We start from the raw sequence: 16181 nt of genomic DNA, 5'->3' as shown, positions 1-16181 counted from the left end.
ATCGTAGTTTTGAGAATGCTTGGTGAAGATCTTGTAGGTGTTGGTCTCTGTCTGAGGGGTTGGAGCAGATGCGATTGTACCTCAGTGCTTGGCTGTAGACGATGGATCGTGTGGTGTGACCGGGGTGGAAGCTGGAGGCATGAAGGTAGGCGTAGCGGTCGGTGGGTTTTCGGTATAGGGTGGTGTTAATGTGGCCATCGCTTATTTGTACGGTGGTGTATAGGAAGTGGACCTCCCGTGTAGATTGGTCCAGGCTGAGGTTGATGGTGGGGTGGAAGCTGTTGAAAGCATGGTGGAATTCTTCCAGGGCCTCCTTCCCATGGGTCCAGATGATGAAGATGTCATCAATATAGCGTAGGTAGAGAAGGGGCATGAGTGGACGGGAGCTGAGGAAGCGTTGTTCCAGGTCAGCCATAAAAATGTTGGCATATTGTGGGGCCATGCGAGTGCCCATAGCGGTGCCACTGGTCTGGAGGTATATATTGTCACCAAATTTGAAATAATTGTGCGTGAGGATAAAGTCACAGAGCTCAGCAATAAGTTGTGCTGTGTCATCATCAGGGATACTGTTCCTGACAGCTTGTATTCCATCTGTATGTGGGATGTTAGTGTAGAGAGCTTCTACATCCATGGTGGCTAGGATGGTGTTTTCTGGGAGGTCACCAATGCATTGTAGTTTCCTCAGGAAATCTGTGGTGTCACGGAGATAGCTGGGAGTGCTGGTGACGTAGGGTCTGAGTAGGGAGTCCACATATCCAGACAGTCCTTCAGTGAGAGTGCCAATGCCCGAGATGATGGGGCGTCCAGGATTTCCAGGTTTGTGGATCTTAGGTAGTAGATAGAATAACCCCGGTCGGGGCTCTAAGGGTATGTTGATTTGTTCCTGTGTTAGTGTAGGGAGTGTCCTGAGTAGATGGTGTAGTTTCTTAGTGTATTCCTCAGAAACTCTAAGAAATAGTATACCACTATTGAAGGTACTCCAAGCAAAGTTAGGTTATGTCGGCAAAACTTATGTCACTCAGGGGTGTGAAAACACACACCCCAAGCGACATAAGTTTTACTGGCATAAGTGGTAGTGTGCACAGCATTATGTTGGTGGGAGAGCTTCTCCCGCTGACATCGCTACTGCTGCTCATTGAGGTGGTTTTATTATAAGGACAGGAGAGCTCTCTCCCGTCAGCACAGAGTGGCTACACAAGCGATCTTACAGCATACAGCTGTGTAAGCTAGCTACATGGCCTTACTCCTGTTAGAACTCCAGAGCCAACACAAGAGCAGGATTGTATTCTGTTATGCATCATACTTGTTTACCAAGTTTCACTCAGTTACATCTGTGCAAACCTACTTATGGCAATAGGATTTTAAGTGTCACTTTTAAAAGGACAACATAATATTTATCACACTGCTTTACTACATTTTTTTTTAAGTATTCCTTTCACCTGGCAGGTGGTCTCCTTTTTCTGGAAAAGGGAAATTTTTTTGAACAGTGAAATATTAGAAATGTGAAATATGAACAGAGCCAAACTTCAATTAGATTTCCACTCTAAGTCCAGTTTAGATGTTTTTACTGAGGAGACTAGTTTTGCAATGCTAAGAAAGTTAGTATCACAAATGATTGTACGAGATGCAGGTTTTTACAAATGGGAGAGATCTGAAACATGAGGGGAACCCCAAAGCAACTTATTAAGAATTCAACAGATGTGTATATTTCCATGACTGAAGATTCCCAGATTCAGTTTTTTCAAACATAGTAGATCAAAACTGGAGGGAAAGGAGAAGCTCTGCAGCAGTGTGTGAACTAAACGCCTCCAAATCATACAAAGCTCGCATTGGAATACAAAGGGATTAACCAGGATTCCAGTCCAAAAACACACTACACAAAAACTACTGTACTTTACAATGCAGCACCATGTACCCAAACAACAATCCACAAACCAAAACCTACAAGAAATGTCAGTGGTTAGAATGCAGACATCAAAATGTTTACCTTGCCCCTGCCAAAGAGACACCACTAGGACTCTCTCCAAAATGAAAAGGTACATTATCTTCCTGTGAGCGTTAGTCTAATAAAGAAGGTTCACTGAATACAGACAAAGAGGATGATTTAATTATAATGGGTATCCAACCAGAATGTAATGACCCATTGACTGGAATTTGCTGTCACCAGCAGTATGAACAGCAGTGGTGACTGAGAAAATTCAGTACTTGAACTTTCCCCAAATATGCTATTTGCTTAGACTCATGACTAACAGGTCCACATTCCACCATAATTGAAAGACAAACCCAACATGCTCAGAGATTTCAGAGAGTTTGCCTTTCTGATCATTACATGGAATACTCATTCATAGTGCAGTTAGATTTATCCAGTCTTAAGGAAATGCAAAAAAGCTGTTTAATATTTAGACGAGAACAATGAAAAAAGGCCAAAAATGCTGCAGCTACAGATCAATACATTCACTTAACGTCCAACAAGGGCACATGATTGTTGACCTTCACGTGTGGTGGGGGATGTAAAACAAAACATTTTAAACAAAACAGGTTCAGCCAGTTTATTAAAGTTTAATTACTTGTCTAAGTACTAGAGAGACAAGGTTTCAAGTAGTACAACAGTCCTGCTCTGTTGTAGATCTATTGCTCAACCAAGAAACCCTGCTATTGCTTCTGATACAGGTCAAGGAAGAACTTTTCAGCAAAGCTGCCTTTGGGACACAGTGGGTGCAGCTGAACCCAGTAGGCTCCACCTCTGGAGCAATGGATTTTCATGAAAGTCACCTCTAGTCCTCCTTATAAACATTAAGTAGGTTAATGAACTGAGAATCTTCAAAATAAGAGTGTAATGGCATTGAAAGTAATCACAGGAGAACAGCATGTGCTCTAGACATACTACACTGTAGCTAATTTTATTAGTTGTAACAAATCAGTGTTGACTATATGTGAATGCAGAGGTCTCAATCATCATATACTTGACCAGATAAATGCCCTAAATAAATTTTTATAACCAGGCTGGCAAAGCTATGAGGCAACCCACATCTATTTTTGGTATAAGTTTCAATGAGTAGCAACACATTTGCCAATTCAAATTCAATGAACAGAGATGCCATTGGCACACAGTCCTAGATCCAGTGCTGCCACAAGGGATTAAAGGAAGTGATCAAGCTGCTATTGGCCTCTTCTTCCAGGAACCACTTCTGAGAGCACGAGGAAGACTGCTGGAAGTGTGGCTCATGGTCCCCACCCACTAGAGAAAAAACAACTACTTGAAGTCTTCTCCAGAATTTGCTACCAAAGCTGGAGGATGCCACAACTGGGCCTCAGTTCAACACTCAAGTTAAAGTGCTAAAAGGTGATTGTTACCCATCAAATTAAGTCATTTGGACAATGGATCAACTGGTGAAGACAGCTGCTTACTCCCTCCGTGCATCAAAAACTAAAATCTGAAATGTTACTGTTAATTTAATAACATCAGTATCTGAGGATAAAAATGAAACTATGATCATCCCATCTATGTACTGTGCAGCTGAACCTATATTTGTCTGTTTTTAAAATATATTAAAGGCCACAATAGGAACGACAATCATGAATAGTTTGTTCCACACGATTACCTTCTGTGCAAATAAACTGCTCTTAAACTCCCTTCATGCCCTGTTCTTTGTTACTGTATTGTCAGTTCATGCTCTTAGTTTTGTTCATATTACCCTTTTGAATAGTTTCATGTCAGTCACTTGATAAACACCTCAGTCATTAAGGTTTTGATCTCCTCTTTTCCTATTGGCGTTTTAAGTTGAGTGCATGATTGTGGGGAAAGGGCCAAATGCTACAGTGTCTGTTATTAGCTAAGTTACAAATAGGCTTGGAAGATAGTTAGAATCCCCAAACCAAAAAAATATATATATAAAAATAAAACTGAAAAGTTAGTTTTTTCCTATTATAGTGCAAGTTACGCAAGCCTTACAAAGGAGAAAAGGTCTTTAAATCATTCTTTAGGACAGAGAAAGATGGCACCCAGGTAGGGGAAGAACGTGGAACAGTTAAACAAGGTCAGGGCAGAGGGATTTCAACAGAAGACGCTGTTCAAGGTGAATGTGATTGTACAATACAAGAGGCAAAAGCAAAAAATATGGGAGAGAAGAGGTCATATGTACGCAAGGTCAACATTATGTAGGACCTTGGAGGCGAAGACCAGGAACTTGAACTTAACTCAATGGATGGCAAGAAATGAGAACTTAAAAAACCTGAATGTATGCAATTTAAAATAATAAAATTGTGAACAGGATGACAGTTTGTCCCCCTATCCAGTAAGTACTGGGTAAAAAAATTTCAAGCCCCGTTGATGGCACTGTATGATGTATAGATTACTCACGAAGCTTCACCAAGAAAACATGGCTGAAACAAAGCATGAGTATTCTGGTACACAGTCTGCTTACAAATTCAGAAGCTGTTGTACACAGCTCATTAATGACATTTCTTCAAGACAAGCATTTTCCTGTAGCAGTTAATATGTACACTGATTCACTGGATGGCTAATTAAAATTCCAAGATAAACCATTATATCTGATTTCTGATGTATCAAACATTTCTAAATGAATAAAAAGCCAAGCCATTAAAAAAAATGGATGTGTATGAAAACAAAAGTTAAGGATTTGTTTAAGGAGAAGTAGGGAAGACTGAATTCAGACAAACTAGTGAATAGCTTCATTTTTTATATGTTAATCATTTAGTCAATAATAAAGTTGTGGCAACAGATCATAGGAACAAGGGCAGAAGTACAGTAAGCCCACAAACTAGTATCTACCTCTAGAAAATTGGGGATTATTTTCTGATCTCAAAGTAGCATTCACCCATCTGTGTGAATAATTTCAGATGTTCACTTAATTCTGCATACCAGTTCCCCAAATAAAAATCTAATTTTCCAGTTCTGTCCCTAGTGATGGTCCAAAACAATCTAGAACTATATGAACACGGATCTCTGTTGCTACTTCAGTTTAGAGGCAAAGTGCTGATAGGACTACTTTTACTTGACAAAAAGTTACACAAAGGGTACATCTTCACTACCCGCCGTATCGGCGGGTAGCAATCGATTTATCCGGGATCGATATATCACGTCTCGTTAAGATGTGATATATCGATCCCCGAACGCACTCACCGTCGACTCCAGAACTCCACCAGAGCGAGCGGCGGTAGCGCAGTTGACGGGGGAGCCGCTGCAGTCGATCCTGCGCCATCTGGACCCCAGGTAATTCAATCCAAGATACTTCAACTTCAGCTATGCTATTCGCGTAACTGAAGCTGCGCATCTTGGATCGACGCCCCCCCAGTGTAGACCAGCCCTAAAGCTTGTGTTTTTAGACTAGTCTCCTAATCCCTCTAAACAGAAATTGATGCACATCCCCAACAAGCCACTATCACACTATTCATATACATTGGAACACAATCTGAAGAAAATATCACAGGAAGACTAAGCCAGCATCACCAGTAAGGAAGTTCATGACTACTCACACAGTTTTAAAGCTAAAGATAACACAAAGCAATCTGCAGAGCTACAGAAGAAGTTAGAGATTTCACTGTCATTACACCCCCCCCCCCCCCCATCTTTAAAAAAGGTAGGAGAGAGCACTGAAAACCACAGCAAGACATGGACAAGCAAGCAAGCAGGCCAAATTAGATATTTTCTTCCAAATTTACCTGCTGATTGTTTCTGTACTAGAGCCTGCAAGTCTACTTTAGATCTAGGTCCCCTGACCTCATGTTTCCTTACTGCTTTCTAATTACAATTTTACAGGTATTTTTGGGTACCTGTGAAGATTTCAATTGGCAGCATAGGAGCAAACTCACAAAACATTTTAATTGATGTTTATATTTTAAAATAGAAATTGAAACCAGAAGTCTATTTTCTATTTTACCCTATAACAATTTCATTTGAGTTTGAGTCAAGACAACAACACTGTACATGTTTCTTTTTATTGCTCAGTGATTGTGACGTTTCCCTGGTGTTATCCGGGCCGATGATCTGCTAGGTCACTCCAATCCTCGACTCTGGGAGCCAGCCTTACCCTGCTCTGCTTTGAGAGCCCCCACTCCTGGGCTGTTCATGCACAGCCTCTAGCATGTAAGCTGTTCCCAGCTTCAGGAGTGAGCACTTTTGGCCAGCCGCTGCTTGGATTGTGCAACCCAATGACACTAACCAATATCTCCAGTACCAGACACAACCCTAAGAACTTCCATCTTGCAGTGTCCAGTTATGCCCACTGGACACTGCAAGCTTATGAGTTTGTCAATTTAACAAAGAAATTGATATATAACAGGCTTGTTATCCCAAGGGGAGTCTGACATGCTTCAAACCAAATATACTGCTTCAGGTAGAACGAACAAATTTATTAACTACAAAAGATTTAATCACTTAAAATCTAAGTCAAAGCACAACAAGTCAGATTTGTTCAAAGAAAATAAAAGCAAAATGTATTCTAAGATGATCTTAACACTTTCAAAGTCCTTCCAAATTTAGAGTTACCTCATTGCAATCCCAAACTGACCAAAGGAAGGGGAGTGACTCACTCAGAGACTAACAGATCCTTTTGTTGTTGCCTAGGCCAGCATCCTTTGTTCCTGTGAGGCTGGGCTGGGTTTGTCCCATATATGCCCTGATGAGGTGTGAGCTGCCTCTCAGCTCCTGGAGAGTTTTTGCCTGGGCTTGTTTTAAGCCAGGAGGACACATTTTCAGCCTTCTAACTATATACATGAAATTACAACCTATAACATTACTATAACAATGCTCAGTGCTTCAGGAGCCTTCCGAAGACACCCAACATGACAAACTTTGCATTGGACACCATACAATCATATTATAAAGGATGAACATGGGGGTGCAGGGTGCTCCCCTGAGGTACAGAGCATCACAGTGAGGTTGTAGCCCACGAAAGCTTATGCTCTAACAAATTTGTTAGTCTCTAAGGTGCAACAAGGACTCCTATCTTTTCAGAGGCATGTTTCATTACCACTTAAGGGACATATCAACTTAAAAAAAATATTAGTTGAGTAGTCTGAGGTACCACCCTTTGCCTCTGAACTCTTATACAGTGTTTTACAATTATATTTTTCCTTCTATAATATTTTACTCCCCCCTACTCCTGTGTAAAAAGGCCAACCCCAAACACATACTGCACACAAATTTCTCTATTCCCAGTTCCATTAATAACTAATACTTTGATAAACTCCAACCACCACTACTTCCACTTTTTTCAGTTTGAAGTGTCCTGTTATTGTACTCATCAATCCCAAACTGTATCAAGTTTAAATTCAAAAATTCATCTGTACAGCTTTAAACAGAGGCAATTAGTTAATAGTCATTTGTGGTCCGGTTCTGCTTGCCCATCCTCTTCCAAGAGCTTCTATAAAACTAAATCACGTTCAAAGAATCTCTTGTCAAACAGTTTGAATGAATCCACAAACTGAATGCTATATTATTCATTATAAATATGAGGGGGAGGGATAGCTCAGTGGTTTGAGCATTGGCCTGCTAAACCCAGGATTGTGAGTAAAATCCTTAAGGGGGCCACTTAGGGATTTGGGGCAAAATCTGTACTTGGTCCTGCTAGTGAAGGAAGGTGGCTGGATTTGATGACCTTTCAGGGTCCCTTCCAGCTCTATGAGATTGGTATATCTCCATATATTATTATTTTCTTATAGGTTAGTGATAGCATAGTTTGAGTCTCATTAAAGTATATATACACACATGTTCATTGAACCTTTAGAGACTATCAGAGTGCTAAAGCCAGGTTCTGTGCTGACTAACTTTGTTAACTTGTTTATGTTTGATAAAACAGGATTTGTTTAAATGAGATATTGCTCATTAAATGAGATATTGTATTGTTATCCAAATAACTATTTTGAGAGAACACTGAAGCGGGATGTATATGGTTCCAGTCAACAACCTGACCCACTGTTGCTAGATTTGTGTGCCAACCCATCTGCTCTTAACCTCAAATTCTGTAGGTCACAGATTTTGAAGTACCTTTTTCCAAGAACTGATGTGACATCTATAAGTTAGATTTTGTATACTGGATTACATTTAGTTACAGGCAAATTATGCTTTTAATAGAACAGAAATAAAAATGAAAGGAAACAGCTCTGTTCTTGGAACAGTGAAATTTCAGCCTTCTAAGAGAGCCAACTAAGGAAACAGAAAGAACAGGAGTACTTGTGACACCTTAGAGACTAACAAATTTATTTAAGCATAAGCTTAAAATAGAGATATAAAATAGTCGGGATGTGGGGAGGTCGGAGCAACAACAACAAAAAAAGGGAGTTTCAAAGGGGCTAGGGGCATTAGCAGGCACTAGCCGTGCACGCTGCCCTCCCCGTGGAGCCTCCCGCCCCCCCCGGCCTGCCCCAGGGGCATGCGGTGCCTCCAGGTGGGGGCAGCATGGAGCAGGCAGGGGCCGGCGCGGGCCAAATCCCCGCTGCTACCGAGGAGCCCCACACCTCTCCCTCCCGCTCGCGGCTGCGGCTCCTTCCCGGCAGGACGCGCCTCCTGCCACCCCGGGCATATGCAGCACACGTCCCCTGCACCTAGTCTCCCTCCAGCCAGGAAGGAGCCGCTGGAGCGCAGCCGAGCGGGAGAGGTGCCGGGCTCCCCGGCGGTGGCGGGACGCGCGCCACATGTGCCCAGGTCTGGCCAGGGGGCACATCCCGCCGGGAAGGAGCTGCAGCCATGAGCGGGAGGGAGAGGCGCGGGGCTTCCCAGCAGCAGCGGGGATTCGGCCCACACCCCCGTGACGCCCACCCGGCCCCTGCCCGCTCTGCGCTGCCCCCGCCCGGACCCACAGTGCTGCTCCACAGTCTGAAACAGCCACCACACTGCACTCCAGGCCCCGGGCCCCTGTGTGCAGCAGCCCGGGGGCCAGGCAGGAGCCCTCTGGCACAGTGGGGGGCTCAGAGCTCAGCCCCCCCGTCTCCCTCCCTTGCCAGCCCATGTACCGGAGCTGACTCACCAGCTCCAGGATCCAGGTGCCGCCACCACCCCCCCTCCCTCCAGGCTTGTGCCGCCATGCAGCTGCAAGCCTGGGAGGGAGGAGGAATGCCGCATAGTTGGGGAAGAGACGGGGCCAGGCCAGGGATTTGGGGAGGGAGCCAATGGGGGAAGGAGGCGGCGGAGCGTGCCTTGGGGAGGGCAAAATTTCTTGTTTGTCCAGTGTCCCGACCAAACATTAGTCAGGACGTGGGACAAAGCAGCAGATATCAGGACAGTCCCGATAAAATTGGGATGTCTGGTCACCCTAGCTACAGCCCACTTCTTTGGATGCATAGAATGGAACATATATTGAGGAGATATAAATACACATACAGAGAGCATGAAAAGGTGGGAGTTGTCTTACCAACTCTGAGAGGCCAGTTAAGTAAGAGGAAAAGAAACTTTTTAAGTAATAATCAAGATCGCCCAGTACAGACTGTTTGATAAGAAGTGTGAATACTTACATGGGGAGATAGAGTCAATGTTTGTAATGGCTCAGCCATTCCTAGTCTCTATTTAAACCTAAACTGATTGTATCTAATTTGCATATTAATTCAAGCTCAGTTTCTTGTTGGAGTCTGTTTTTGAAGCTTTTTGTTGCAAAATTGCCACCCGCAGGTCTGTCATTGAATGACCAGACAGGTTAAAGTGTTCTACTGGTTTTTGAATGTTATAATTCCTGATGTCAGATTTGTGTCCATTAACAGATTAACAAAAACTAATTAAGACTCAAAAGGGCTAATTAAGGCCTAGTCCTGCTCTCCCCAACATCATAGTTTCCAAAATGTTGATTCCAGGTCCCAGCACACAAGAAACTTGCCAAAAAATGGTAAGAAAAAAGTGCAGATTTCTCCCAGAGACTAAGGTGAAGGATGATGAGGGATTCCAATCAAGTTACTGTCCCTGGATACTACTTAGGTGGCTTTGCCTTTCATCTCAGCTTCTGGCCATGGGACATTTTAAGGCCTCCACACCCCTAGCCCAGCAGCTGGAAGGGAAAATTAGTTATTTACTTGTAGAACTTCCCTGACTGATACATGAGTCTCCACTACCCTACACCTACACCCCTATTAACAGTAAAAGGAAACAAATCTCTGCTACTCTACACTTCCTCCAGCCTCCATTGCCAAGTGCTGTGCTACTCACAGCTTTCCTGAGCAGCTGAAGCACAAAAAAATATTCTTGACAGTTTCCCAGCTGCTACCAACACCAGCATGAATAGAAGTCTAGTCTCACTTTACTGTTCTTTGCCAGAACTACAAGCAGAGGCACTGGGGCTTTCTGCAGTCTCAGGCAGATCACTGTGCCAGTCTACATTCAGTTTGCATTTGGAAGGGATATTTTGCCAGCATAAGGGCAGGAAATTCCCCATCCCACCCTAAAGAAGTTAAAGCTTGAATTCGGATATCTTCAGACCCATACTTGCCATTAAAAGCCTTTCACTGCCAAGTTAATTTTTCAAGTGTTTGAATTAGCACAAAACCACCCTTGGGTCTATTGGCAATTACCCTCAACCTATGATTTTGTGGCATCACACCAAAGATATCAAGTTCTCAATAACTAATAGTATTTGATTTCACCACACAGGGAATTACAGAGATAGAAGCACATTTCCTCAGTTCAATGCATACCCCAGTGCAGTTTCCAGAGCAATACAAAGTTATATTTACAGTTTTCTGGGGATCACTGGTCAGGCTATTAAAGTTACAGCTGACTCTCAAACAAAAAACTGTTCTGAAATCAATACTTGTCAGCCTCCAACTCTTCACACAATCTAAACAAAGCAGCTAGCAAAGTATAAATGTTTGGCACAAAATAAAATTAAAATGCTGAATTTATTACTTGTTTTGTAATAAGTGTACACAAGTATAGTAAAGAACATGTGGGTGATATAAACATGGATACTTAAATCAAAGTTTGTTTCCGAACTAAAGTAACATTAACTAAGCTAACTACAGACAAAATTAAGAAGGAATCAGTGTATATCCACAAGGACCTGTAGCTCTAGCTTAAAATACCACCTCTTCTGATATAATCAGCAATATTGTAGCAATTGGAGTCACATGCACTGGAATATAGTTCTGTAATTTAAATTAGCAAGAGAAGAGGTGTCATGTCTCTTCTTCATACCTGATAAGGTGATCCCATAAGCCTAACCACAATTTTGCTCTGAAAACACAATAGTATCAGTTTTGCATCCTTCCCTATACATCCAGTAGGACTTTTTAAAATGCTCCATCCTTTCCATCCCCCTAGTAACAGAAATACCTTATTTATCACCACATGAAATGGCACAGCACTTACTGATCCTCCCTATCTAACTCTGGTAACATAGCAATAGGACAGTGGTTCCCAAACTTTAACAACCTGTGAACCCCTTTCATTAAAATGTCAAGTCTCGCGAACCCCCTCCTCAAAATGAGTATTTTCAGGGATTTTCTCCTTTACCTGAGTATAAATTATAAAGGCAGTGATCTTGGAAATATAAAATTTGTTTTTAAGACTTGCTTATCACACATTAATTATTTTTTATCATTACAGTATTTTTATTACATTATGAAAATGGCAACACTCTTCCAAGATCTCACTTTCGTAGCTTGTATCACTTTGAATAAGCCTGTTATAAGACAAGGCTCCTATGTTTCATCAAGGAGTATAAGATGTGAAAGAGCAGGAAGGTATTTAAGAAGCCAACTCAAAGAATTCCTCCTACACAAGCATTCAGGTCTTGAGCAGTCCAGGCAAACAACTCACATTACAACAAAGCTTAAACTTGTTCTTCATAATAATTTAAAAAACAAGACTAGCTACCTATTTAATTTTAAAAACAGCAAAAAATATCCACCTCCCTTTCTATTTCTTATGAGGAGTCTTGAAGTTTGATAGATATGCTTGCTTTCATCAGCTTAGCTCTTGGAAGTCCAGGGGCTCCGTGCTGCTCGCCCCGTGCTGTCCCTAGGGACAGCTCTGTCCACAATTAGGGAATTTTTTCCTGAGAACCCCCTGTAACATTTCACGAACCCCAGTTTGGGAACCACTGCAATAGGAGCACCATGCCATGTCACTGCCCCCTTCACAGCAAAACACCACACAGCACTGTTCCTTCCAGGCTCCTTAGACTCTTGGAGAAGTGCCTCTCCACCACCCTCAATGACATATAAGATGGATGAGATCTTCTGATACTGTGATAATCTGGCATTTTACCTCTACCTTCAGCAACTTGGAGACACCCATCTCCTATATCTTCTGGAATGAGATACTGCCATTTTCTAACCCATATAAATGGACAACTTCTCTCAAGCTGCAACTGCCATCAACAAATTTAAAAAATGTATTAAAGCTAACGTTTACAAAAATTATATAGTGTATAGGTTGGGAAAAGAGTGTCTGTACATCTAGGTATAGTGCTTAGATTATTCACAAATACAAGAGTATCAGAGGGGTAGCCGTGTTAGTCTGAATCTGTAAAAAGCAACAGAGGGTCCTGTGGCACCTTTGAGACTAACAGAAGTACTGGGAGCATAAGCTTTCGTGGGTAAGAACCTCACTTCTTCAGATGCAAGTTGCTTTTCACAAATACAAAGTTAGTTTTTTAAATGTCATATGCTACATAGAGTACATAATCAGCAATAACCCAAATTTAGGTGAACAGATTTAAGAATACAGTTTAGAAATTAGAATTCAAATACTGGGTACATGACTCATGAAAAGCTGTACAGAGATTTGGTTGTGCAATCGAGTGGAGATTGTCCCTCAGTAATTTGAGAATTAGGTTGGTTGTCCATTTAGAAAATACAATCCACGAGGAATACTACACATCATTCACAGTCTGCACAACATAATTCCCTGCATAAGAAGTAACCACTTAAACACTGGCCTTTGAATCTTTAAAGCAGTGCAACAATGCAGATGGGTAGTACTGATGGAGCTCCAGGGTAGGATCATACAACAACACTTGAGGGAGGGAGGGGAGGGGGGGAAATCTAGGCTTATGTTTTCAGGAACAATAAGCAAGCTAAAAATCTAAATCCCTTTAGAGAATTTAGGAAGGGGGACCTGCATACCTAAATGCTAGAGAAACTCCATAACATACAGAAATACTACAGCTTTACGTTAAAATGCTAAACTAAGATTACACATATTATATTTGACATGAGCTATTTTAGAGGTTCTCCCCACCCCCATCTTCTCTATTACCTGGACTAAGAATAATCTACAGGAGGCCCCAGTGTTTATAATTTGAAGCCAACCTCTCCCTCACTGCCTCTCCCAAAATCCATGTGGGTCAGATGATACTCTAACCACTGAGATGCCACAGCTACCTCTCAAGACTCAATCTGGAAGTGTCCCCTTTCAAGCCCAACCTCCCTCCGTCGAAAACACAACATTGCCATTCCAACCACCACAGTAATCTAGCACTTGCCTCAGGAACAATCAGTGGGGCACAATCCTGTGCCACATATCACATTCTAGAAGCATTCTCCCCTTTCTACCCCAAATGGCCCCTCACAATAGCACCTCATAAAATAGCATAGTTCTGCACTCACATTTCTGTACTCTGCTAATACTCTTTCCCAGCCACTCCCAAACATTCCCTCATCTACACCATCAGAGCTAAGCTGTGCCACATGCCCCATCACATCAACACTCCTTGATCTGATTCAGGAAGGCAGGCGCGGGCCCCATTCTTGCTTCTGAACCAAAACCTGCATCCCTACCACGTGTGCATGGATCACAGGCTTACCACACAAGGGGAAAAGAGGGATGTCTGCATAGGTGGAGTGGAAGGAATGAAGGGAAAGCGTGTCTTGTCAGGAAGTTATTTTTTTATTTTTAAGTGGCAAATAGACAAAGATGTCATCTCTGCCTTAAGGGAAAGGGTTGAGGAACCTGACTTCTCCTTTCACCAGGTATCTATCATGTGGTGAACTTGGACATTGGATGGAAAAGTATGGGCGGTCTCTTGCGGGGAGGGAGGGGAAGGGAAGCCAAGCCCTGGCTCCCTCAAGGAAGAGGATGGGAGAAGGGACATCTCTGATACAGGAAAAGTTCAGACGCCAAGCTCAGTCAGGCTCCCCACAGAGGACAGGGAGTGCCTGCTTAGATTCCCCTGACACATGGGGACAGTTACCTCTGTTCAGGGAACTGGGAGAGGCAGTCAAGGCTCCACACACAGTAAGCAATAAACACCTGAGCAACCCCCACTTGAGTCTGGATCCTTGGTATGGTGGGGAAGCAAGGGGCTAGAGGGGGGACAACACAGGCCCAATGCATAAAGAGGCACACACCAGTCTCCCTCTACAGCAGTGGTTTTCAACCAGGGATACATGTACCCCTGGGGGTACGCAAAGATTTGCTGGGGGTACATCAACTCATCTAGATGTTTGCCTGGTTTTACAACAGGCTGCATAAAAAGCACTAGCAAAGTCAGTACAAATTTCATACAATAACTTGTTTATACTGCTCTATATTATACTATACACTGAACTGTAGGTACAATAGGATTATTCCAATTTATTGTAATATATTGTTAAATGAGAAAGTAAGCAAGTTTTCAGTAACAGTGTGCTGTGACACTTCTGTATTTTTACGTCTGATTTTGTAAGCAAGTAGTTTTTTTTAAGTGAGGTGAGACTTGGGGGTAGGCAAGACAAATCAGACTCCAGAAAGGGGTACAGTAGTCTGGAAAGATTGAGAGAGACTGCTCTATAGGAGGCATAGGGGTATCTCTGCCACGTGGGAAGGAAGCCTGGACACCACCCACCTCTAGGAGAATCCCTATGACCCCAGCGCACGCGCACACACGCGATGGAGTAATGGTGCGGGAGCAAGGGGAAAGCCAGGTGCTCAGAACCCCGGTGGATGGACCCCAGGGTCGCTGCTGAAGGGATACAGCGGGCGGGCGGGCAGCCCATGCCTCACTACCCCAAAGAGGGTGCCTGCTCCGCGCGCGAGAGAAAAGCCAACCTTCCTTTATAAGGGGTCTTGGGGGCACAGGAGAGGACTCTGCCCCGGGCAGAATCTCTCCGCCGCCCCGGACCAGGGGAGATGGAGCCCAGTGCGGCGCCGCCCCCCGCCCCCGGTTAAGGGGCAACTCTGCCCGGGGCGCGGAGAGGAAGCCCGAGCCCCTGGCAGGAGCCGAGACGTGGGGAGGGGCGTGCCCGTCCCAGGGCGAGCGGCAGCCTGGCCCGCACACCGGGCCCGGGGGAGCCTAGATCCCTGCGGGGTGGGGGGCGGACGAGAAAGCGGAGGGCCCCGTGCCTGGTCCGCAGCTCCCGGCCTCCGCGAGGAGCCCGCTCCGCCGCCGCTGACAGCCCGAGCAGCTCCCGCCCCTGCCAGGCCCGGCGGGCGCCAGGCGGTGGAGGCCCCGCTGCTGTCCCAGCCGAGGGTCTCCTTACCGTACGACGGGGCATGGCGCGGAGCGCCCCGGGGCACGGCCTCCTGCCTGGGGCGGGGGTGGCGGGTCGGGGTCGCTAGGCTCCTCTCCGCTGCCACCGCCTCCTCACAACCACAACAACATGGCGGCCGCACAGCGCGCGGGCACGGGCGGCCAGGGCGAGGGGCGGGACCGGCGGCGGCGCGCGGCCAGGGCGAGGGGCGGGACCGGCACCGCCACCGCCCTCCCCCGGCCCGTCCTCGGAGCGGTCCCTGTCTGTTCCCAGCCCCGGCAGGCGCAGGGGGGCGGCACGGCGCTCCTTTCCCTGTCCCCCACAGCGGGGCGTCAAGCACCGACCCCCGGAGCCCTCCGGCTCGCCAGAGCGATAGGCCCAGGGGGAGCTTCCGTGATTAACCACATCTGTAATCCGAGGGGAAAGCACGTGTTACGCAGCCCAGGAGGTTCGGGGGACAAAGGCCAGTCTCCTAAATAGCCAGGCAGGCCCCTTTGAGTAGGGAATAGCCTTACATTTGCGCTACTTTTTGCGCTCTTCAAGCCTGGGAAACGCCACTTCCTGCACTAACAAAGCTTCTTGAGTGGGTTTCAACCCTTATACAAGTCTAAAAATCACTAACTAAATCTACAGCCCCTGCCTTTAGATCAATTTGTCGGAGCAATTCCAGTCTGCCAGTTCACTCTTGCCAGAGAGATTTAAATGTCTAGGTCTGTAGTTGGCCACGGACACATTCTTCATGCAGAAGAAATTACACAGCAATCCCCAAGGGAATTGAATGCAAA

The 16181-nt window shown here is 44.7% G+C and overlaps 1 protein-coding gene across 10 annotated transcripts in view; it reads right to left on the bottom strand.

Annotated features, from left to right (window-relative positions):
* Window positions 1-15567, bottom strand: part of MTMR3 (myotubularin related protein 3) — a 208749-nt gene extending 193182 nt beyond the window's left edge. For all 10 annotated transcript variants that reach the window (XM_034790895.1, XM_034790894.1, XM_034790900.1 and 7 more), the window contains exon 1: window positions 15406-15567. The gene's annotated coding sequence lies outside the window, so the exon portion shown is untranslated. The remainder of the gene's footprint in view (window positions 1-15405) is intronic.
* Window positions 15568-16181: the final 614 nt, after the last annotated feature.

Source organism: Trachemys scripta, chromosome 15 (assembly GCF_013100865.1).
Source record: "Trachemys scripta elegans isolate TJP31775 chromosome 15, CAS_Tse_1.0, whole genome shotgun sequence".
NCBI classification, from domain to species: Eukaryota; Metazoa; Chordata; order Testudines; family Emydidae; genus Trachemys; species Trachemys scripta.
Note: the sequence above shows the minus strand (reverse complement) of the source record. Positions and strands in the feature narration are given on the sequence as shown.